The sequence below is a fragment of the Furipterus horrens genome, unplaced genomic scaffold (genome assembly GCF_987537825.1).
Source record: "Furipterus horrens unplaced genomic scaffold, mFurHor1.1.pri manual_scaffold_2, whole genome shotgun sequence".
Classification (NCBI taxonomy): Eukaryota; Metazoa; Chordata; class Mammalia; order Chiroptera; family Furipteridae; genus Furipterus; species Furipterus horrens.
Window position 1 is genome coordinate 164,397,807 of NW_028327172.1, and position 26,237 is coordinate 164,424,043.

General features: G+C 38.7%; 1 long non-coding RNA gene across 2 annotated transcripts in view; it reads left to right on the plus strand.

Annotated features, from left to right (window-relative positions):
• Positions 1 to 26,237, plus strand: part of LOC150019870 (uncharacterized) — a 91,164-nt gene that overhangs the window by 56,099 nt on the left and 8,828 nt on the right. Inside the window, exon 1 of one of the 2 annotated variants that reach the window (XR_016509303.1) lies at positions 19,627 to 19,767. The exons of the other annotated variant lie outside the window; for it this stretch is intronic. This is a non-coding gene — a long non-coding RNA (uncharacterized LOC150019870). Of the gene's footprint in view, positions 1 to 19,626; positions 19,768 to 26,237 lie in introns of those variants that run through there. 2 annotated transcript variants of the gene reach the window in all.

A 26,237-nucleotide genomic window follows, 5' to 3' on the forward strand; every position in this document is an offset into this window, starting at 1 on the left:
CATTGCAGAAGAACATTAGGAAGTGCGAGGCCAGCACATACATTATCTCTGGTAATTCCAGCATAGCCCCTTCCAACCAACAATCCCAAACACTACCTAAAAGAGCAAAGCTAGCTGAAATAGCCCAGATGTTCACCCTGCTTATAAAATAAAATACCACACAATGACCTAGGAGAGATAACATCAAATTAGTCTGCAAAGCTGGGTGTTAATGGAATAAAAAATATCCCTGAAACTTCGGTGCATCTGCGCTTGTACTATGGTATACGCTCCTTTGGATTTGGCTAGTTTGTGTCTGGATAGCATACATCTGGAAAAAATGTCACAAATGCTCTAGAAGTTAATTCTTTCATTGATAAGAAATTGCTTTCTTTAGAAAAAGGTGAAATAACACGGGCTTCTCAGTTAGGCAGATTCTTCACCTCCAGGAAAGGTAAGGAGTTTCCATGTATAACCTGAGACAACAAAACAGACAGAAAATAATCACAAAGACCAGCTGGAAATTCTTGTATGTCAAAGTCCTTAGTCTGATATGTTTTGATTAAACCAGAGCACTGATATAAGATCTTCTGACATGTTGTGGGTCATTCTGCTCATATCTTCATGGATCCCCTATCATTTCCATGCATACCAGCTTGATTTACAATGGCCAACACCTGCTCTTGGGCTGCTAGAACCCATTTTACCTATTGAAATGCCTGCAAATGAAGAGGGCCATTCTTATAAATTACTTTAGAGGATGGAAATGTACCCAGTTTCCTTGCCCCTTGACAGGACAATTCTGGTGTGTATGTGTTCATGCCTATTCTCAGAGCCTTTCAAAAGGATTATGCTCTGGTTGCCCACTGAGGTAGCTGACTTAATTATGTGCTCCTATTGCCCGATTTACTTCATCTGCCTCATCTATCCCTGAACCTCCCAAAGAAATGGTGGGCATTCAGTCCACATCTCAGGGTCTTCTTCTTGGAAGAACCCTCTGGGACACCTTTCTACTCAAATAATTTTCCTCTCCTTAACAGTTAAAGAAAGGAAGCACATCTCACCAGTAAGGGTTATTGCAGATAAAAATCAGCTGAAGTCTCCTGCTGCCTATGCAGCAGCATCCTGGATATAGATCCATGATAACTTTAGGAGTACCAACCCTCCCCTTACTCGGTCTCTTGTACCTTCTCTTGTGATCTACTGTTTTTAGTGTGGAAGGATATAAGGGAGAAACCACATCAAGACTGGTAGAAGGGGCTGATACATAGAAAGAACTGATCACCTACCCACATGTGGTGAATAAAAATTGGGAGGGATGTCTTGGCCGGGGAGGCTTTGCCCTGAGGAGCGAGGGTCCCAGCCCCACACCAGAGCCCCCTTGTCCTGTGGTGCTAGTGCCAGGAAGAGAAGTCCCCATGGCTTCAGGCTATAAAAGCCAGTGGGGATTGTGGCTGAGTAAGACAGAGGCTTCTAGAGTCCCAGGTGTTTCTATTGAAGGTCCCACACATGACCTTGCTTGGACTCACTAACTCTGAGCTCCAGCACTGTGGCAGCAGTTCCAAAGGCATCAGGGGCATATGGGGAGGAAATTAATTATCTGACATTGGGGAGATGGCTGGAGGGCAGTTTTCTCCTCAACAGAAGTGCTGTCAGAGGCCATTGTTCCTTTTCTGAGTCCTCCTTGCACAGAGCTGGCTGGTAGGCACCATATCTGAGTCTCCATCAACCTGGTTATTATTGTTTGCCCCTCTTTGGTGATTCCCTGAGACCCCACCTATGGGGAAAATGGAATCAGTCTGGCTTCACCTGGATGTCCGGGCATGAGTGGCTTAGAGATAATAGAGACTTGCATGCACAGAGCACTTGCCATTATTTAACCAATGACATTATATTTTGGCAAGCAGCCACCTTGGTCTATGCGTAGTATATAGGGAAGCTGAGACTCCCACTGGCAGGAGAGAGAGGGAGAGAGAGCACGCAGAGCAGAAGAGCAGAGCAGCACAGTGCAGGAGAGCAGCACAGCGTGGATCCCCCCAAATAAAGGCATGTCAGACACTTCCCACAGCTCCATGTGTTTTTAGTTTTCCTTCTTCCCAAATCCTGAGTGCGTTGGCCTCAAACATTTGCAAAACACAACATGAGGGCCCATCCAAGCTGTTTTCTTATGAATGGCCTATCTTGGCTCATGTTTCATACTTTCCTAAAAACTCAAACAAGAGGCATCTGGCCTCAGTATGCCCCATACCTCTTGTGAGGTGTCCTCAGGCCTGGCACCGGTGGCAGCCGGTCTTGGTCCCTAGCTTTACCTCTCCTGGGCACCTCCAAGCCTAGCACAAGTAACAGCCAACTGCAGATTGCTTCATAGCTCTTGCTGGGTGGCTCTGGGAAGAATATAGGTAGTAGCTGACCTCGCCTGCACCTCCCAGGAAATCCAAGAGTTATCTTCAGACCACAAGTGACAAACTCAAGGGGAAGTCTCAGCAGGCACCAGAGCCCCATTGAAGTAAGTCCTGCTCCATGGATTGGGCTCCTGCGCAGCTGATCTTTCACAGTGGTTGCAGCCAGTCCTTGCAGTTGGTTGGCCTTGGTATATATCCCCCACCTCCAGCAATCAATAACAATCAAAACTCAACTACAACAGGTGGGTGTACACAGCCCACCTGGGATGAGGGCAAGGAGGCACACCTGGAATGTTTGGCTCAGGTGAATGGGAAGACTGTGCCACTGAATCCTACAGAACATATACTACGTAAGGCCACTTCACAAAGTCTGGGAGATGTAGTAGCTGTACTTAATACATAGAAACAAACACAGGGAGGCTGCCAAAATGAGGAAACAAAGAAACATGTTCCAATGAAAGAACAGAACAAAACTCCAGAAAAAGAACTAAACAAAATGGTGACAAACAATCTAATAGATGCAGAGTTCAAAACACTGGTTATAAGGATGCTCAATAAACTTAGGGGAAGAACAGATAAACTTAGAAGGAAATTCAAAAAAGAACTAGGAAACATAAAAACAACTAGAAAACATAACAAAGAACCAGTCAGAAATGAAGAGTACCTTACAGGGAATCAATAGTGGAGTAAATGAAGCAAAGGATCAAGTCAGAGATTTGGAAGATAAGCAGAAAACACCCAATCAGAACAGTAAAAATAATTTTAAAAATATGATAATATAAGGGGACTCTGAGACAACTTCAGGCATACCAAGATTCTCATCATGGGGATGCCAGAAGGAGAAGAGAGAGAGCAAAGAATTGAAAACCTATGTGAAAAAAAAAAAATAATGGAAATTTCCTTAACCTGGTGAAGGAAATAGAAATAAAAATCCAGGAAGTACAGAGAGTCCCAAACAAGAAGAACCCAAAGAGGCCTACCAAGACACATCATAATTAAAATGTCAAAGGTTAAAAACAGAGACTCTTAAAAGCAGTATGAGAAAAGCAGTTACTTACCTATAACAGAGCTCCCATAAGACTGTCAGCTGACTTCTCAACAGAAACTTTGCAGGCCAGAGGGGATTGGCAAGAAATATTCAAAGTGATGAAAGGGAAGGACTTACAACAAGATTACTCTACCCAGCAAATATATCATTTACAATTGAAGAACATATGGAGAGCTTCCCAACAAGATAAAGCTAAAGGAATTCATCACCACCAAACCAGCATTACATGAAATGATAAAGGGTCCTCTTTAAGAAGTAGAAGAAAAAAAGGTAAAAACTATGAATAATAAAATGGTAATAAATACAGGGGTGAGCAAAAATAGGTTTACAGTCATGAGTATGCAAAATAGAGTTTATTCTTGTATTATTTTTATTACCTATTGTATTATTTATTTGTATTACAACTGTAGGCCTACTTTTGCCTACCCTTGTATATATCTAACCACAGTTGAATCTAATAAACAAAATAAACAAATACAGAACAGAAACAGACTCATAGATGCAGAGAATACTTTGACCATTGCAAGATTGGGAGAGTGTTGGGGACTGGGTAGAAAGCAGAAGGGATTACAAAGTACAAATTGGTAGTTACAGAATAGTCACAGGGATGTAAAGTACAGCATAGGTAATATAGTCAATAATATTATAATTACTATGTATGGTGTCAAATGGGTACTAGATTTATTGGGATTATCACTTAGTAATTTATATAATGTCTAATCATGGGGTTGTACATCTGAAACTAGAAAGTATCCAGACTAAAAAGTGTCCATAAAGTATCCAGCCACATACTATGAAAAATAAACACTTATTGAAGAAGATACAAGATACAAGAAACATTGTACATAAGATGATGACACCTCAGTTCCCTTCAATGTAGGCACCTTGGGAACTCACACAATTCTTCCAATTGCCATCAGCTGCCCTGTCATATTTTCCTGAATCTCATCAATGGCCTGAAATCTCTTCCATTTCAAAGGTGATTTTAGTTTTGAGAAAATCCAGAAGTTGCAGGGTGCTAAATCTGAGTTGTGCAGGAGCTGAGCCACCTGGGTGATTTGATGTTTTGCAAAAAAACTCTGCACAAGAAATGATGCATGAGTGGGCACATTGTTGTTATGAAGTTGCCAATCACCAGTTGCCTATTGCTGTGGCCTTCTGAATCATCCAAATAGTTTCTATAGAGAAATGTTCAAGCTTAAAGCTGATTAAATTTTATGCAGATTCATTGCTCTACATGTTCAATCATTTTGAATGCAATGGCCACACAGTACACACACTCCTCAGTGGTGTCTACCTCCTGCACTGAATAGTACAGTGAAGTAGTCATTGTTCACATATTGGATTCCAGTCCACTCTCCTTGGCTGCTGGTCACATCAATGTTGTGCAAACTGTTCTCATTATATTAACAATGGCTGGACTTTTTCTGGACAGAGCTTATGTTTCATGTCAACTGTAACTGAAAAATAAAAAATTATTTCAAGTAAAAAAATAGATAATAGATAAATAAAATTTTGTTCTGCTTAAGAAAAATTTGAGCTGTTTATTAAATCTAGATTCCCAATCTCAAGTCTCAAAAATATTGAGTTAGTGTTTCTGGGGTGAAATCCAAGTATTTGCCCTTTTAATAGGTGTTGCAGTTCTAAAACATAGCTCCAGATTCTTTGACACTCCTAGAATTGAAATTTAGATTCTATTTCTCCTTTCCTTGACTGGGAAGTCACTTCTTGACCAACAGAATACAGTGGAAAGGATGTGCAGGTTTCTGGGCCCAAGACTTAAAAAACGTGTAGCTTTTACTTCCTGTCTTTTGGGATGCTTTTATTTTGGAACCAAGCCTCTGTACTAAAAGGAAGCTAAGCATCTGTAGGGTGAGGCCCTTTATAGTTCTTCTGGCACAGTTGACACCGTCACACAACCCTAAGACACATGAGTGAGCCAGTCTTCCAAAGAGTCAAGTCAGTCTCTAAATGTGGGTCACCTTTGAGCAGCACCTCAGAGCAGAGTCAAGGCAAAGCTGCCATGCCCTGCCCAAATTGATGAATGATTATTGTTGTTTTAAGCCACTGCATCTTGGGTTGGTTCACTAAACAATTCCAACCAGAACAAATTCTCCAAGTGATGCTTAAGTATATGGCTCACACACTTTGAAAAACACTCTTTCTGATAATCAGCTGTGTTAGAAGTTTATGCAGAAGTGAATGGCGGTAAAAAATCTACTAAAGAGAATAAGGTGGTCAGTAGTTAAACATACAGGAAAAATATTTTTACATGGGGCATCCATTGATAATGTGGAGAGCATAAATGTTAATCTGCATATTCAGATATATAGGAGAAATAACTTTCAAAAAATTTTTAGTATATTTTATTCATTATGTTGTTACAGTAGTCCCAATTTTTTTTCCCTTTGCTCCCCTCCTCCCAGTACTCCCCTTCCCTCCAGCAAGTCCTCCCCCCTTAGTTCATGTTCATGGGTCATGCATATAACTTCTTTGGCTTCACCCTTTTCCTATATTATTTTTAACTCCCCCCTGTCTATTTTGTACCAAACGATTATGCTTCTTAATCCCTGCACCATTTCCTCGTTTCTCCCTCTCCCAGCTGATAACCCTCCAAATGATCCCCATGCCTATGATGCTGTTCATATTCTGGTTTGCTTAGTTGGATTTTGTTTTTATTTTTTAGATTCAGTTTGTTCTCCCACTTCCGTATGGGCCTGGTGCCTCTCTGGCTGTTGCCCTGGCTGTCATTCCCAGAGTGGGTTAGTCTGTGGATATTCTAGGACCATGGGGGCCCTTTAAACAACTGGACTCTGTTGAGAGAGTGGCAGTTTCTTCCTCCACCCCAACTTCCACTGGTTTTCACAGTCAGAATCAATAAGTCTCTATTTTTCCCTGGTGCTGGGACCATGAGCTGTGTGGTCTGATATGCTGCTGGGAGTGCTCCCCAGGTGTCCCTCCTGACTTTTTAAAATGTGTGACTGCACTTTTTGTCAGCCCACTGCTGCCGCTGCCACTGTCACTGCACTGCCGCCATTGCCCTGCGTCCTCCTGGCCCAGCTCCACCCCTCCTACCTGTCTTGATGAGTATTTCTTCTTTATATATTTGTTTGTTGAACTTCCATACAGCTTGATTTTCTGGAACTTTTGGTCGTCTCTAGTTTTGAGGTAGTTGTATTCCTTCTTAGTTTTGGAGGGAGATGCAGCGTGTCTGTGTAGGCCTCCATCTTGGACAGAAGTACCCCCAGAATTTTTGATCACCTAATTTGATTTATTCCTTTCCTCATCTATACTTTTGCAATGCTGGGGCACTGAAGGCTTTTGATCTTGACCATCATGTCTTCACTTTTTGACCTCCACTGATCTTGGTCCCATATCAGACAACACATCACTATTTAAGTTTTCTCATGGGAGAGTAAACAAATGAAGTGGGCCAGGTTTAAGACAATCAAGGCAGCTGCTACTTTGCTCTAGCTTATTGTTGCCAGAAGAGAATATGCATTGGGGAGCCAGACATCCTGATATTTTAAAAGAACCCTGAAATCGGCATTGTTATGCAGAATCTCCTGATATTAGCTGTGCGTAACAAAGGCAAGATTTTAACATATATTGTGAAGGTCAAATGAAGCATATCTATGGGCTAGCCTTACAGCCTGACTGTATGTTTTGACTTAGTTAATTTTATGTATGTGGGGGTTTTGAGGGGGATACAAAGGGCAAAACAGAGCAAAGATTTAAAAGAAATATGGAATCAAAAGCCTATCTGTGACTTAAAAAAAAAACAAGGAACAATATAATCCTTGACAGAAAAGAGATTTCAGTCTAGTTTGAAGTGAGGGCAGTTTTTCTCTATGTGTAAAGTAATCAGCTGTGCAATGAGCAATGTCCTGTCCTGAGTGGAGAGCCCAGAGTCCAGGGCTTAGATATCCCACCTAAAGAGGAGCCAGGAGTAGAGAAAACACAATAGGACAGGACTATGAAGCTCAGATAAGTCAATTGACAGATTTAAGTAAGCAGGATTTCTGACAGCCAGTTAGTACATTAGGTTCAGACTCAAAAACAGAAACTCTTGGAATTTGAAATTAGCTCTTCACTTTGAATATGACTCCATTCCAACAGTAATTATGAGTCCTCCTTCAGACATAATCACAGCTCTTTAAGAGCTTACTCTTAAAATGTTAATTAAAACAATATATTACACTTGGGAGTATAAAAAGTGAAGAAGACAAAGAAGAATGCAAAGGTTTGCTGGATGGATTTAGGTCAACAGGGATTCAGTGAGGAAGGAGAGTTCAATGCAGATGTCCTGTTCACAGTCCAGCTCCTAGACCAGTGCTGTTGCTTTACTGGGAAAGACCCAAAAGGAAGATCATACATGAGTTGGAAGATAGATCAGAGAATGGGTTTAAAGTTCTTCATAATATAAATTCTACCTCTCCTTTTGGAAGGTGTGAATGAGGTCATTTGGGGAACACATAAGAGTGAAGTAGTGTTTATAGTTAGGACTCTTACTGATGGTGATAGAACAAAAATCAAGTGTAATTTGCCTAAAACAAGAAGGGAAATATTTGCTCATAGAACTGACTCATCCAAAGAGAGAACTTGTGTAGCTCTCTCCAGGATCTCTCATGATGTTATCAGGATTCAGTTAATTTTCTCACTTGGCCCTGACTAAACACCAGCTGAGAAGCTTCAGGTAAATATCTGAGACCCAGGTTTAGGTTCAGTGAAAAATAGAGCATCTCATTCTTGTTGCTCAAGCCCAGCCCAAGTTCCAAGGTTAGCTCCAATTGTACCAACCTGAATCACATGCCAGCTCTTGAGCTAATCACGAGGCCAAGGGAAAGTGAGGATGCTGACTGGTTGGGACTAGGGCTGGTCTTACAAGCCAACATCAAAACTTTTCTGATTTTTATCCTCGAGTCCTTTCTCTCTCTCTGCTTCAGTTTGGATCCTTTGTATTCATCCTTCTGTCAGTGAATATTGTCTCGTCTCATGTCTCATCCACTGCTAAACCAGTCTGTTGAGTTCTTACGTTAATACATTATAGTTTCTAATTAAAAAATACCCATTAGACTCTTTCCTTATGGATTCACCCAAAGCTGTGTACAAGTATATTTAAAGAAGAATTATTTGTAGTAGCCAAAGAAGGAACCAAAATAATTTCTATCAAAAGTGAGTGCATAAATAGTGTTATATTTGTAGAATGTGATACCATATAAATGGTAATAAAAATGAATGAACTCCAACTATACCTAAAATCATGACTGAAAGTTGAAAATATAAAATTAGGACAAAGAAGTCAGATGAAAAACAAAATGTGATAATTTCTATATAAAGTTCAAAACATATGACATTACAATATTTAGGCATAGATATTTAGGTAGTAAAAGTATAAATAAAAGTGAAGAAATAATTACTAACAAAGCCAGTGTATGTACTTTTGGGTAGATGCATTAAATTTTGCAATAAAGGGAATATAAGACAGAAGAAAAGGGTAACCAAGGGTTTTGGCAAACCCATGAGCACATAAGTAGTTTTCCTCCACCTTTGACCTCTATAGTCATTTTTAAATACCATCACAAACTTTCTACAGTGATGGCTTGAACTTTTGTCCTAGAAAAGTGGTAAATAACATTATATCCAGAAGTCCTCTGTTAAATTTTATGTTTTCTAGTCAGGTAGAAAAGAAGTCAGTGTGCACTCTAGGAAGTGTTATATCACCTCTCTTACCACCAATATAATAGGTGGTAGGTTCCATGAGCAAACATGAGATAAACCCTACCTCATGGAAGCTGGAAATAAGAGACACTAGGTTGTACCCTGTGAGTTAAACTATAAAATCATATAATTATTAATTGAAGCAGACATTTTCAAATTCCCACTAAACAATAAAGATTTGCTTAGTACTTACTAAGGCTCATGTGCTAAAAGGATTACAAGCATAATACGACAAACTTGCAAATTAAATGGGATTATTTTCTAAACCTTGCAAAGAAGGAATGATGTTTAGGACATTCTCAATAAAGTACTCAGGGTCCCATGGCCAAGAAACGGCAGAAATGAGCTTCAAAATGAGGATATCAGGCTCCCGAACTCCTGTTTTGCACTCCCACATCATAATCTCTCTAATAAAGACACAGTGGCTCCCAGATCTGAGCAAGACTGGAGGGTTCCATCGTACGTGGTCTTATTTAGCCAGAGACGTGTGAAAAATCAGAGTAATTTGGAAGGGCCAATTCAGGCATTGTTCAGGGAGAGGAAGTCCTGCCAATAGATTCTAGTTTTCATGGTCCCTGTGGTTTAAGGCTTTTTCTGTAGTGGAGCTGGATGTATCTGGCTTTCTTAGCCTCACAATCGTACACATTTCAATTATGCAAATAAGCTCATCTTATGATTTCTTGGTTAGCAATCAGCTTTCTGATTATAATTCGACTTTCCAAAAAGAGCTCCTTAGAATTTGGAGCTTGTGCCAATTGGAGTGTTCTGGTGTGTGTGATGGCTTTTATTTCTCATTGTCTACCAACACTTTTACTTAACTTCAATGGGCATATTAGCTGACTTTATCTGGTGGGTAGTTGTCACACTGTGAGGAAGAACAAGCCATAAAGCTATTAAATATCAGTGAAGTGATATGGGTCATAGGTTCCCTGGGGTGTGATGGACTGAACTGTGCTCTCTCCTGCCCCCCTGAGGCCTTAACCTTCATTGTGACAGTATTTGGAGATGGGATCTTTGGGAAGTAAATAAGTTTAGATGAGAATGAGGTCAGGAGGGTGGAGGTCCCATGGTGGGAATAGTGTTCACCTGAGAAGAGACGCCAAAGAGCTACCTCACTGTCTCTCTCATTACCTTCCCCACCACTACCCTGCACAAAGGGGTCACATGAGCATACAGCAAGGTGACAGTCATCTACAAGCTGGAAAGGGTTCTCACCAGACCCAGACCATGCTGGTACCCTGATGATGGACTTCTGGACCACGGACTGTGAGAAAATGATTTTTTGTTGTTTAAACCACATAGTCTATGGTATTTTATATGGCAACCTGAGAAGATGAATACAATGGTTCATTGGAATATAGGGAGGCAACCCTTCTCTGAGTGACTGAAAGAGGGTATGGTAGGAAAGGACAGGCTAAAGAAACCTGAAAGGTCACCCCCCAAAAATGAAAAACCCAGAGAGCATCATCTTAAGGAGAAGAAATCTGGAAAACTACCTATGCTTTCTTTTTTAAAAAATGTTTTATTGATTATGCTGTTACAGTTGTCCCAATTTCTTTTCCCTTTGCTCCCCTCCACCCGGCAACCCCCCTCCCTCCAGCAGTCCCCTCCACCTTGGTCCATGTCCATGGGTCATGCATATAAGCTCATCTCAACATCCCCCTGTCCCTTCTGCACCCTCCTACTATGCTTCTTAATTCCTGCATTATTTCCCTCCCTCTCTCCCCTCCCCACTCCCAGCTGACCTCCCCCCACATGCTCCTCATACCTATGATTCTGTTCCCATTCTGGTTGTCTGCTTAGCTTGCCTTTGTTTCCATTCCCTAGCTTCTGTTGTTGATAGTTGTTACCTTTGCTTCCTTTAGGGCTGTGTTATACTTGGTATTATGTACCAGATCTTTTGTCTTACATTTTCCTTTGTTTTCTGTACCTGTTTTATTCAGTAGAAGAGCTGCAATCATGCCACCAACATGGAGGACACTTTTAGAAAGTAAAAAAAAAAAAAATTCAACTCACTAAATATATTTCGTTACATAGTATCCCTTTTGCAGATCATTCTTTCCTTTCTGGAAGAGAATCGGGTTATAAAACCCTGGTCATGCAGTTAGCAGGACTTTTAAATGGTGTTTGATTTTTTAAAAGCTTAAGCATCTGACACATGGTTTTTCCAAGTCAAACAGCAGTTTAAAAACTAAGAAGCTTTGAAGTCAGAGGTCTGTAATGCTGTGAACTTGTTTCTTTCTCTCTATCCTGAAATAGTAGGTGAGATCAGATGAGAAAATTTGTACAGATACTGTTTGTGTTTCTCTACATAGAAGACCATTTCTTAAGAGTCTGCCCTATAAACCTTAGTTAGGTTCTATAATACACTGAACCACTTTTTTTCAAATGTATAAAAAAGTTCAGTGTGCTGATGGAAAGCTATTTAACCGCACTGTTATCACTTTTAAACATGAAAGTGTCATTTTGTCTTTACTTTTCAAATAATAAACAGAAGGACCCGTAGTTTATAAAGCCCACATAGCAACCCTTGACCAATCCTGATTTTAAACTCACAATGTCATGATAGGAGCCTCTTTGAAGAATGTAAAGGTCTCAAAAATAATAGTTATCCTTTACATTGTACCTACACATGGCAGTCACAATTCTTGTTGTCTTGCACTATTTTTTACTATTGTAGGACACCAGCAATGGAAATAAGTAATGGATGAAAAAAGTGAGTAGCTCAGTTACTGGACCAAGACTCATTACTAATGAGAGGCTGGGTCATAACTCTCCAACTCTCTCACTATGAAATTCATGTTCTCTTTATTCTTATGCCATGTGGCATCCATAATGATTTCTATATTTCTGGAAAGACCAGATAAGTCAATTAATAATCAATTTTTCATTCCAGAAAAATAGAAAACTCTCAATAAGAGTAAAAATAAATGAACATTAATGGTTCAGAGACTTGAATGTCATTTCATTTCTCTATTATTGAAATTCTTTCAAAGCAAAACTAATTTTTTTTTTAAATGGTGGTAAGTGTGTCCTAGGAGAGAAGGAAGACCAGCAGGACTGAGGACTGTCTTTTACCAGCAGGTTCTAACCTTGCCAAGATGACTGACCATTAGGGTATTGATCTGCAGAGCTTACAGTAATCACAATAATTCACATTTATAGAGAACTTGACTTTTTAGGTCAGAGAAAAATTGTCTGGAAGAAAACAAGACAATTAACTGGATCAGAAAAGAAGCCATACGACGTAGATTAGATTAGATTTCTCTCGGAAACCTTGACGGATCAATGTTTCTGTGGGGAGAGTGGGGAATTATAGGTCACAAATAGTCACCAGGGAAGCAGTCTACCTGCAAAGTGCAATAAATACAAAAGAAGTTTGAAATTGGAAATTGGTTTGTTACAACAATGCATGAAATGAAGAAAGATGAGGAAGTCGAGGTAGTTACAAGCCTCAGCAGGAGGAGGATTACCTGAAAAATAGGGGTAAAATGGCATTTTTGTGAGCAGTTTCCTGCACTAAAGGAGGAAAGATGTTTAGTCTGTTTGGCAGATCTATTTCTGTAGAGAAGGGAGAGGGCTCATTAGTTTGCCAAATCTTCATGGTAATGTGCCCAGGATAATCCAACACCCCAGCTCTGATTCTGTCTTCTCTAAGCAACCTTCCGATGCTAATTGAGTTTCCCAAATAGAGTTCTCTCATGGGAAGGAAATGAGTGGACAGACTGACATGACTATCCAATCTGCCTGGTAGTGTGATTTCTCACTGTAAATTAAGACCCTGGCTCCTGCATGAGATGTGGTTGGGTAATGTGAGTCAGGCCTCTTTGGGCCTGACTTCTTGTAAACTAAGAATCAAGGCCCCAGGTCTGCAGAACTGATAATAACAACCTCATCCACACGTACAGGATTTGCAATTTGACTCATGTTTTCGCATTTAGCTCTGAATATATGTCTGTGAAGTAATTATAATGATTTCTATTTTATTAAGATTTGAAAAAGCTAAGTGTATTTCTCATGGTCATACAGACAAAGTTCAGGGCTTCTGATGATAAATCCGGAACTCCTCTACTGTCAGGGACAGGTGACTGCACAAATGTGGAGACTCATGAGATAGAGTTGCCAACAACTTGCAGCCTGATTGATATTTTGCAGGACCTGGTGGCTAGAGGATTGTGTGTTGTTTTTTTTTAAAGGTCATCACTCTCAATTTCCCCATCACCTCCAGCCTTAGGAAACCACCGATCTACTTTCTATCCCTAAAAATTTATCTATTCTTGACGTTCCACATAAATAGAATCACAATACAATATGCAGTTCTTTGTCACTAGCTTCTTTAGTATAATGTTTTCACGGTTCATCCATGTTGTAGCATATGTCAGTACTTTATTCCTTTTTTATTGACAAGTAACATTCTATTGCATGAATAAACCACATTTTGGTTATTTATTCATTAGTAGATGAACATTTTAGGTTGTTTTTGTTTTTTGACTGTTGTGAGTAGTGCTTCTATGAAGTTGTATACAAGTTATTGTGTCAACATGGGTTTCCCTTTCACTTGGGTATATAACTAGGATTAAAATTGCTAGATCATATGTTAATTATATGCCTATTTGAAAAACTACCAGGTTGTTTTTCAAAGTAGCTGCACTAGTTTATATTCTTACTAGCAGTAAGAATAGTGGTAAGAATCCTTCCAACACTTGTTATGATCTGACTTTTTGATCATACCCTTTCTAGTGAGTTAGTGGTTTTAGCTGGCAGTTCTCTGATGACGAGTGATGTTGCACACCTACTGTTTTATGTGCTTATTGGTCATTTGTGCATCTTCTTTGGAGAAATGTCTATTCAAACCTTTTGTCCACTTTTAAATTGGGTTACTTATCTTTTTATTATTGAGTTGTAATTGTTCTTTATATACTCTAGATACAAGTCCCTTATCAGATACATAGTTTGAAAAAAGGTTCTCCCATTGTGTGGGTTGTCTTTTCTGTCTCCTGATGGTGTCTTTTGAAGCACAAAGGTTATAATTTGGTGATGTCCAATTCATCTATTTTTTTTTCTTTTGTTGCTTTTGCTTTGGTGTACTGCTAAATCTTTGAATAATGGGAAAAACTGATTAGATGTCCAAATGACACGTATTGTTACTATGAGGTAAAGTACAAAATAAAGGATAGTTTGGAGGGTATCTGCTTTCAAGGAATTTGAATTGTGTTAAAAAGAAAGCCTACAGAAAGAAGAAAAGGTAGAAAATAATAAAAGGATAGATTAAGTGTTGGTAAGGAATAAATATTGATATTTAAATTTCAACAATAGTTTGTTACTATCAATGTTTATTGCTTTGAGTCTTTGTAGTACAAGCATGTTATATCAGCAGTATATCCATCAAATAATATGTTTTACATTTAGATTTTTTTATGCTTTTCTAGCAGTGGAAACAACCATAACTGTATGGTACATTTGCTTTCAAAGCTAGTAAAGGCCAAATAAGTTGTCCATATATATTTGTATAAGATTTAAGTATTTATTTTAAACGAATTTACTTTGTGTATATATCATTATTAAAACAACACCTTGGTTTACACAAAACTCAAACTGCCTTGTAAACTCTCATAAAACAAATCAAGATACATGTAGTTTTGACTTAGTTCACAATTAGATTTCCTTCCTGGTCTAGTGGCAGGTATTTTATGAGGATCATCTGCAATATCTAGTAATCTGCTGCAAGAAATAGTGTGATTTAATTATAAAATAATTTGCCATTCAAAATACTTCTTCATATACTCTAAGCACTCTTTAATGATATAACTTAATAATATCATCAAGGAAGATTCTAAGTACAGTAAAGAAAAAATAACTATATTTAGTTCAATGTTAAAAGGAAAAGTGAATGGAGAAACTATGCTTTTTCACACACACACACACACACACACACACACACAAACCATTATGATGCTTATGGTTGCTCTGTACCAATGTTTCAGTTTATGTACTCATCAAATTTAAATTTTGAAGTGATGATGGACTACAAACTCTAGTAATATACTACTGTGGTCATAGAACTTAAACAACAGGCTTAAGAGTTTAAATAAAAGTCTAACTAAACTGTTTTTGAAAAAATGCATCATTATTAAATCATTTAAGCCTAAGCAATATGAGGAGGACCCCCCAAAACCCAAAATTTATTTATAAAAAGTTGTGTATTTATCCTAACATGCTTAAACTTCAGTCATCTTCAAAGTACTCTCCATTTGATATAATAAACCTATTGAGACATTTCTTCCATTGCTCAAAACAGTTTTTTAAATCATCAATTTTGATGTCTTTAGTGCTTCTGCTGTTTTTTTTTTTTTTTATTTGTTTGTTTGTTTGTTTCATTTCTCCCACATCAGGGAAATGTTTCTCTTTCAGGATGTTTTTCATCTAGGAAAACAAGAAAGAGTTGCTCAAAGTGAGATCAGGTGAATAGAGAGGGTGGGGCATGGGGCTCATGCCATTTTTGGTCAAAAACTGCTGAACACTCAGCACTGTGTGGGCAGGTTCTCTCGTAAATAACCCATCATTAAATGGGCAAATACATTGAAAGAATCTTAAAAAAAAAATTCACTGATGCTGGATGCAGCCTCTCACAACAACACTAGCTGGTACACTGATACAGATATGTTCCTAGAACACTCACCTAGTGGGGGAAGTGTGCACTGTAAGGGGCCCACTCTCCAGAAGTTGATTTTGTTTGTTTTTGTGCCCCACCTCATGTTAAGCAAACATGATACTATTTAAGAATAAAGTTCAAAGGTAACTTAGAAATAAACCAAATGAAGTTTATGATTTATTACTTTCCCCATTTATTTTCATTTTTTTCTTTCAATTAATTCTAATCATGTTTCTATGCACAAATGTTTTACTTTAAGGTTCTTTTATGGCTGACCCTGTTGATGTAATATGAAATCCAAATCTTCCTGGGATTTTGGCCAGTTTCCCAGATTTTAGGATATTTCTTTAAAAGTAAAATAAATATTTATTTATTTTTAAATTATTTTTTATTGTGTTATTTTGTAGTTGTCCCAAGCTTTCCCCTATTGCTCTCCACTGCTCCATCCACTCTTCCACTCCCATAGTCAATGTCCACCCGGTTGTCCATGTCCATGAGTCATTTACACATGTTCCTTGATGAGTCTTTTCTTCTTCTTTCCCCTCCTCTCTCCTCCCCCCTCCCCTCTGGTCACTGTCAGTCTGCTCCTTGTTTCCATGCCGCTGGTTCTGTTTTGCTCATTAGTTTCCTGTTATAGGTGAGAACATATGATATTTGTCTTTTGCCACCTGGCTTATTTCACTTAGCATAATACTCTCCATTCCATCCATGCTGTCTCGAAAGGTAGAATTTCTTTTTGCTGTGTAGTATTCCACTTTGTGAATGTACTACAGCATTTTGATCTACTTATTTACTAATGAGCACATAGGCTGTTTCTGGCACTTGGCTGTTGTAAATAATGCTGCTAAGAACATGTGGTTGCATAGGTTCTTTTGAATTGGTGTTTCAGTATTCTTTGGGTGTAATCCTAGCAGTGAAATCGCTGGATTAGACGGCAGTTCTATATTTAGTTTTTTGAGGAAATTCATACTGTTTTCCACAGTGGCTGCACCAGTCTTCATTCCCACCAACAGTGCTCTAGGTCTCCCTTTTCTCCACATCCTGGCCAGCATTTGTTTGTTGATTTGTTAATGATGCCCATTCTGACTGGTGTGAGGTGGTATCTCATTGTGATTTTCATTTGCATCTCTCTGATGGCTAGTGATGTTGAGTATTCTTTCATATGCCTATGGGGCCTCTGTATGTCCTCCTTGGAGAAGTGTCTGTTCAGCTTCTTTGTCCACTTTTTAATTGGACTGTTTGTCTTCCTGGTGTTAAGTCGTATGAGTTCTTTATATATTTTGGAGATCAAATCCTTGTCCAAGATATCATTGGCAAATACGTTTTCCCATATGGTTGTTTCCCTTTGCATTTTCCTGATGTTTTCTTTAGCTGAACAGAAGCTTTTTAGTTTGACATAGGCCCATTTGTTTACTCTTTCCTTTATTTCCCTTGCCCTAGAAGATATATCAGTGAAAATATTACTCGTGCGATATCTGACATTTTACTGCATATGTTTTCCTCTAGGATTTTCATGGTATCACAGCTTACATTTAAGTCTTTTATCCATCTTGAGTTTATTCTGATGTATGATGTAAGTTGGTGGTCTAGTTTTATTTATTTTTTTACATGTACCTATCCAAATCTCCCAACACTCTTTATTGAAGAGCCTATTTTTACTCCTATGTTGTGCTCCTGCCCCCTTTGTCAAATATTAATTGATCATAGAGAGATGGGTTTATTTCTGGGCTCTCTATTCTGTTTCATTGATCTATGTATCTGTTCTTATGCTAGTATTGGACTGTTTTGATAACAGTGGCCTTTTAAAATAGTTTGATAGGATATTTTTATAACAAAGTGACTTTAGGGATTTTTTTCCTCTCATATCTGATTTATTTATTTTTAAAAATTTAACTCTTTCTGCCAGAAATACACATAAACACACAAACTGAACAGAAATATCCAGGTTCTGTTTATTGCTTTTCAGTTGCTTTGTTTTGTTTCCAAGGAGCAAGAGGGAAAACTTATGATGGAGAACAGGTGATCATGCTTATAAAAGGATCCTGTAGGCAAACTAAGGAGGCCTGGTGCAAGTAAGTCAGCACTATGAGTGGACCCCGCTTAAGCGCACTTGCTGCTTTATGTAAAAAGCACTCTAACCAATGTCTCCTGCATGCGAATGCTTATTGCCTTTGGTCCACTTTCTAATAATCCTCTTCCTCACTTCTGCATTCACTATTGAGCTGGGCGCTTTCCCATTGGTCAGTTGTTTTTGAGCTTGAGTCTATTCATGCCAATTGTACTTGTTCTCATAACTGCATAATTTAATTGAATATTAGGTAAATAAGAAAAGAAATAAGTATGAACAGAAGTTTTTGTTTTAATGAAAATAAAATTAAGTTAGTTGGAAAGAGTCTAAAATTGAGTCACTTAAATAAAATTGCTGTTGAATTAGTACGTAAAATGAACTATAATGTTTTGAGGAAAAGTGGGGTTATATAATGTCTGAACTAGAAAATGGCTTAATGAGTTCATTCAGAAACTTATTCATTTACCTTGCAAACATTTATTAAGTATTTACTATCTTTACCTGAGTAGCTAGGGTTATAAAAGTGAATAAGTCATAGATCTTAAGTAAATAAAGTGTAGTAGGTAAAGGAACAATGTAATTGCAATAAAATATCATGACTATATCCAAGGAGTGTTTTTTAAGCTATGTTGAAATAAACATGTTCTATCTTACTGGTTCATAGTAACTGTTTTAAAATAATAATTTTCTCTCTTGGTAACATGAAATGTGTTATCAATATAGGACATTTGGAACACAGAGAAAAATGTAAAGAAGAAAATAAAAATTATCTTTAATTTCTCTGTTCAGAGAATTACTGCACATTTTTGGTGAATTTTCTTCCAATCTTCTTTCTCTCTGTTCTTTTTACACACACACGTGCGTGCGCGCGTGTCTGCATGCACACAACACAATATATTTTCACTATATTATATTATTTAACACTAATGTATAATATGTTATATATATATCTAGTCATATATAAACTGTACATTTTTAAAATAGGCTTTAAAACATTGGTGACGACACATGGTTCAACACTAAAGTATCTTTTTGATGTATTAAACTCTATAATGAGAAAAATTTAGTAAAAAGTGTAAGATTTAAACAAAAGTGTCAGCTTAGGATAAAACAAAGAAAAAATTGGGGTGTCATGTTTCACACATTCTCCGTTGTAAGTGCCAAGTGTTTTAACTACTTTATAGAGAGGCCTCTGATTTTGTTCCACATCAGCTGACCCTTTTGAAATAATTGAGCTATGATGACATGACAGGCTATTGTAGATTGAAAGAACTCACAACATTTTAGGATTTAGGCAGGTGTTTACATTTCTACAAAATAAAGTCTATTGAGGAAAAGCTACTGCTTGTCTGCAGGTAAGTGTCCATCCCCTCACGCACATTTTATGCTCCATCTTGCCAAGAAATGGCATTGGGAGGAGTGGGAGTGGGACTGCCACAGGACAGGGGTGCGCCCAGAGCAGATCTGTGGCTCAATGACATTATGGTGGCCAATGGCCAGTCTTCTCAATTTTGTCTCATCTACCAGGAGTGTTTTAACTGGAAGTCAGCCTTGTGGTTCTATAGGCACAGATGCCATATCTGTAAAATAATGGATGCAGAATTGCTTTGAAAAGTCTGAAGTTTTACACATTATGATCCTCCTTGACTATTATTAATAAGGTGTATGGAGATCAGGGACTTTCCCTTCTGTACTTCTTCATTAGTCCTTCAACATTCTATTCCTTTTTTTAGCACTGTTTTTCTCCACAGATAGAATTCACCAGGACTTTGATCAGAGACCCTGTGCCCACAGTGACACCCAGGCAAGGTCAGCAGGAAGACTGCCCCTCACTCTGCACCTGGACATCCAGATCTCACCTCAGACACCTGCGCCCTGGTTTATGATACCATGTTAAGTTAGTGGTTTTATTAACTAGCTCAGCGGTTTTCAAATCTGTTTCTGGGAATTCTTCATTTTTTCTTCCTGAATCACCTGCTTTCACCTTTTCTGCTCTGGACTTTGTTCTTTGTCTCCACCCTTGCCTGGAAACAGAAGTGCTAATTTTTTACGTGATTTCCTGTCACACTCTCATCCTGGATTTGTTCCAATGTCAGGGCTGGCTTCATGGGTGTGCAACCCATGTAGCCTCACATGGCTGTGTGCTCAAAAGAGCCCTGCTCTAAATTAATGCTCTGCTGCCACTTGTCAGGGCAGCTTTGCTCTGATGAATCACCCAGAGACCACTGTGGGGTCAGGCAACAGGTTTATTGAGGAAACAAAGGGGGAAAGGGGTGGGGGGGGTGAGGCAACTCCCAGACTGACTCAAGGGCCCATAAGAGCAAGGGGAATGGGGAGCAAGGGAACAGGGAATGGGAAACAGTGAATGTGGACTCCTGGTCCTCCTTGTGGGCCCATAGGAGTCCCACCAGCGCTTCTGCAGGTGCCTTTTTTGTACTTGTCAAACACATATTTCAGTGAGGGTGAGTTTGCTTATCAACATATTCAGTAGGTCATTTGCAGCTCATTGCCCCCACCCCACCCCACTGCCTCCCCACCAGGTTAGTTAACATATCAGGCTAGGTCCATCAACATTTTCTCTGGAAATTGGCTAGGTCCATCAGCATTTCCAAAGTCCAGATGTGCATTCTAGCTGTCTCTATATTGACCACCCTTAGGTTTGTGATTCCCTAGGAGGACCCCCAGTATCGGCACATAGGCGTACTCATGGTTATAATTATGACAGCTGAAAGACACAAAACAAAACCAACAGAGGAGAAAGGGGTAGAGTCTGGAAGAAACCAGAAGCAGGCTTTCAAGAATTCTCTCCCAATGGAGTCACACAACAATGAACTGTGACAACATGTGTGAATGTGGTTTACCAGGAGAACTCATTAGAGATTTCAGTGTCCAGGACTTTTGTTGATGGATGGTCACCTAGGCATCGTCTGTCTAGAGCCTACCAAAATCCTACACTTCTAGAAGAAAGCCGATGTTCAGCATAAACCCAACTGTTGTATAAACAATTTAAACACAGTAAGCCACTCGTAACCAGTTAGTATGACATGAACCTTCCCCAAATGCAAGTTCCAAGATGCCAGCCAAGCCATTCACTCTTTTTTGCATAGATATCCATAAAATAGCTTGAAAATCAATGATGTAAGTATAAAAGAAACATCAGGATGTGAATGACTTTAAACTATCTATAAGTTCATCAGCAATAATGTAAATCCCTATGAATATTATTCCAAGAGAAAAGAGAAATGGGAAAAACTAGATTCAAGTAAGAAGACTGTATTAAGTTATAATCAATGTCATAAATTATGAACTTTGTGATTTCATATATCAAGTTATACATTTAAATAGGAAAAATCATATCACCAATGGAATGAAGTGACTATAGTTAGAGAATCTTAGACCATAATTTACTCCTCATATTTTATAAGTAAAGACATAGAAACTAGGGATTATTTGACTGTTCCAAGATCACACAGCTGGCAATGAACCAAGTGAGGTGTTATGAGATCCTTGGAAAAAACAATTTCTAAATTTAAACACATTGCTCAGAAGGTGTCACATCTGGGAAAATACAATAATGCTGTAAAAATATTACTTCACGACCACAAAATTAATTAATCCATAAATCAACAAATAATGTAAAACTCACAAATGATTTTTAGAAATGAGCCCTAAAGACTTTTTCAAACATAAAATATAACTGTTATTATAACAAGGTTAATGAAATTAGAACAGGACAAGTGGAAATTGCCAATTGCACAGTAATTAGGTGAATCTGTGTTATCCCAGGGGAGTTTTCTCAGGGAACATTTTCTATGATCAAATAAGTTTGACCTATATATGCTTGGCATTCATGTAAGTTGTACTTTCACGCATTCTAAGTTGATCTTCACAAACTTCCTGTCCATGGTGAACTTCAGTCTTTTCTACATAACTAGGCTAAGTCATCATGGGATGTCTCCAATTGCCAGATGTGCAGTTTGCCTCAGGCACTGCAGTGGCAGAGCTGATGGGTGGGGAAGGGGCTAGAGTTGGGATCTGGACAGTGGGGAATTGTCCAGTTCTTGGCTTGTTCTCTTTCCACTCTCTTACTTCTCCAAAAGGGCCACCTTTGAAGATGAATATATCATAAAGCAACATTGCCTGAACTCAGACTCACAGAAGCCCTCATTCCTTCTGGGGATGAGGAGTAAGTGGCAGAGAGGGTATATAGCGTTAGAGAGCTGTATACAGGATGTTAAGAGCTATGAAAACATTGAACTTTGGAGAAAGAATGAAAGTAAGGGAAACACAGGCCTATTTTGGGGGATAAATGATATGCGACAGACCCTTGTACAGTATGGGAGTTACAGGCAATCACCCCTGCCAGATAAAAAATCTGAATATAACTTTTGACTCCCGCCCAAATGAACTACAGTCATCCCTTGATACCTGCAGGTAATCGATTCCAGGACCCCCCTTGGATACCAAAATCCAAAAGTGCTCAAGTCACTTATAGAAAATGTTGTAGAATAATGTGTACAGTCAACCCTCCACATCCATGGATTCCCAACGATATTTTACATCTGCAGCTGGTTGAATCCAAGGATGCGAAACCTATAAATACAGAGGGCTGACTATGTATTTATATTAGAAATCTGCATATAAAATAGACTTGCAGTTTAAATTTGTGTTGTTCAAGGGTCAGCTGTAGTGAATGAACTACCAAATGTTTATTCCACATATATTTCTCTATCAATGTAAGTGGTGATTATTGGTGCTAACTCCAAAATAGGGGTGGGGGGATTGTAAATTGCTATGCAAGCCCTCTTGGTCCACATGCGTTATATCCTCCTGTGTGAAAAGAACATAGAGAACCTATAGGAAAACGGGGGAAAGATAAAGAGAAGATATGAGACATCTGGAGATCAGCAAATGTCTTTATTTCTTTAAAAAGGATAGAAGGGGCCCTGGCCAGGTGGCTCAGTTGGTTAGAGCATTGTCCGAGGTTGAAGGTTTGATCCCTGGTCACAGCACATACAAGAATCAACCAATGAATGAATGAATAAATAAGTGGAACAGCAAATCAATGTTTCTCTCTCTCTCTCCCCAACTTCTCTAAATTAATAAACATTAAAAATTTTAATAAATATAAAAAAGAGCAGATAGTTACAGGGGATAAAAGACTATCTTAAGATTCATTCTAAACAAGATCCTAGAAAACATAATAATAGAACATTGTGATATTATACTTTCTACATGGCAGACATTGTTCTCAGTGCTTTAACATTTTTTAAACATATCTTAATATTTCATATTCACAACAATCCTCTGAGGATAAAATTACCACTGGCAGGTCTTTTGGGATACTCACTTTTTCCAAATAGGCTAATAGGCTAATGAAGTATTTTTCTCTGAAGACCAGATTCCTCTCCTAGAAAGGAACTCTGATAAATACAGTAATTTCTATCACATGCTGCAGGGGTTATGGTACAGGTACAGAGAACTAGGCTTCTTTACTAATAGTTAAAAGTTGCTATTAAAATCCTACTTTGTTTTCTGATGGTATGGCCTTTCTCTGGTCCAGACAACCTATAGTCTGTAGTAGAATCATCAACAAGCCAGATCAAGGTTACTAATGTGGGAGACCACTATTGGTTCAGCCAGTTCCTCTTGTCCCCGTTATCTGCAGTACTGGGGATGTTAGCCTGGTCTCTCCTATTCTCAGTCTGTAGCCTTTCCTCCAACCCCAGTCCAGGGTACGGATTATAGAGTCCTTTAAATATTTCTGTTAGGATGTGAACGCACTTGAACCATTATTAGGGAGCGGTTGTCTAAACCTTTTTTTATTCTGAATATCAGCCAATTTCATACCATTATTGCAGATTCATACAATTCCTGGTTCAAGATTCCCCCTTTCTCATCTTATTCCTATGAGTATGTAACCAAGACTGACAGAAACAGAGAGCTCTGTACAGCTACATCTGGTCCTCAACCCGTCCTCTTATCTTCAGAAGCCTTTGCAAATCTGAGATCCTAATTCTATCCCCTTAGTTTGAAGCTTTTGCTGAACTCTGAGGGTACATCTGACCATGGACAGCCTTCTCTTCTTGTGCAGTCATGTCTTCTTTCTTGTTGATCAGACTCTGATCTAGAATAGTAATTCTCATTTTCTTTATCATCTGAAACTTGATATAGATAATAAACTAGGTTAAGACCTGCTTTCTTGTTTTTTGTTCTTTAACCAGAGCAGGTCTTTCAAAACCTATATAGATGACTGACTTTTGATTTTAGCATAATTAACTGATTGGGTGTTTTTGTTTGTTTAATTTACAGTTTATATATATAAATATGAAAGAGAAAGAGAATAGCGGGAGAGGATGAGAAGGCCTTTCACTGCTTTTATTTGGTTGAAATGGATGCTGTTTTTATGGTCACTATATATGAGTATTGGGAAAAATATATATACAGAAAGACATGCTAAAAAATATGAATAACTCAGGTTTTTAGCACCATTAAGGACAGAATAAGTTAGCGATTCAGAGCACGACCTTTGGAATTTAGATGGAACTGGCTTCAAGTGCTGGTTCCTTTACTTACCCACTATATGACTTACTGATCTTAATTTTTTGATACACAATTTCCTCATTTATATAATATGGTTATTAAAATACCTCAAGGTGATGTAGAAATTATATAATGTATAAAATATGCTTAGAACTTTGCTTAGCACATAAGTTAACACCGAAAAAATTGGTGGTTATTATTCTCCTAAGAGCTAGAGATTTCCCTGCATTATTTTGGGACAAGCTTTATGAATAAAAACGGTAGGTCTTATGGTTTAATATAAGTTAAGCCCTCCAGATCCTCTTGCTCCTTCTCCCAATGGCCGTAAGGCAATAAGGCTCTTGTGTTTAGTTTATTAAATAAGCTGGATTCAATAGAGTACAAGCAAAAAGCAACTTTTTCCTTTTCACCCATATTCCTCTGAACCTAATCTCTCAACTTGTTCTTTCTCTGCCCATGAATGAATGTTTGGCAGGTCTCATAGATCTCCTAGTTACTGTTAAATAATAAGTCATCATTAAATAAGCAGAAATTTAATCTTGTCAATAGCCACATAACTTCAAACTCACATTCAACTTCATTCTACATTGTATCAGCTTAGGTTTCCTTTATGTCTGCAAGACCATGGAGGTGGAAGACAGGCACTGGCTGCTTCTCTATGTCTCTCCTTGGTCCTCATTAAACATTACCTGGGAGAAGGAAAAATTAAGTCAGTCCTAGCTCCCAATATCTCCATTCAAATTAGCTTATTAAATTAGCTCTCAAATCCTGACTTCGCCATGGCAGCCTCAGTTGGTGCCGCTGATTCTCTTTAGCTGTGTGTACAATTGTGTCCATTTTGGCAAAGAGAGAAATGGTAGGCACTTCATCCCCATTGGTCTGGCCTCCCTCTGCACAAGGTCTAGGCCATGCTGGTGTATCAGGGGAAAACATGGGAGTGCAGCAAGTTGGCTTGTGGCCATGTGTCATGGACAGGACAGGTGACATAAATTTGTGGAGTCCTGTGCAAAGTGAAATTGCAGGATCCTTATTAAAAAATTATCAAGAATTTCAAGACAGTGGTGTCAGAACTTGGAGACAGCTAGAATGCATACCTGGACTCCGGAAATGATGATGGACCTAGCCTGATATGTTAACTAATCTGGTGCTGGGGTGGGAGTTGGGCAAAGCAATGAGATGCAAATGACCTACTGAATATGTTGATAAGCAAACTCACCCTCACCAAAATATGTGTTTGACAAGTATAAAAAAGGCACCTGTAGAAGTGCTGGTGGGACTCCCACAGACCCACAAGGAGGACTGGGAGTCCCCATTCTCCACTCCCTGTTCTTTTGCTCCCTATTCCCCTTGCTCCTATGGGCCCTTGATTTGGTCCAGGAGCTGCCTCTCCCCTCCACCCTCTTCCCCCTTTGTTTCTTCAATAAACCCGTTGCCTGATCCCACAGTGGTCTCCGGGTGATTTCTCAGAGCAAGACTGTATGACAACCTCCAACTCAAAATCCTTGAAACGGTTCATTTCCTCTATGTAATTTCAGGGGTTAGTTCATTTCAGAGACATTTGGGAGCAGTTCCTACCTCATATACCAGTTTTCAGCCTGGTATGGACTAAATGAGTGTGATGGCCATGTTAATTGACCCAGGATGTAAAAATACTGCTGCCTTTTTATTCAAGTGTTCTCATGAACATGAACATTATAGAAAAGAGGTTTTCAAACTTAATTTTTTTAGTCATAAAATTATTTGTGTATATGAAGACTTTATGGGAATGCCAATGTGCAAAACATTTCAGTGTAAGGCTGCTTTGTTTGGGGGAGGCTTCAGAGC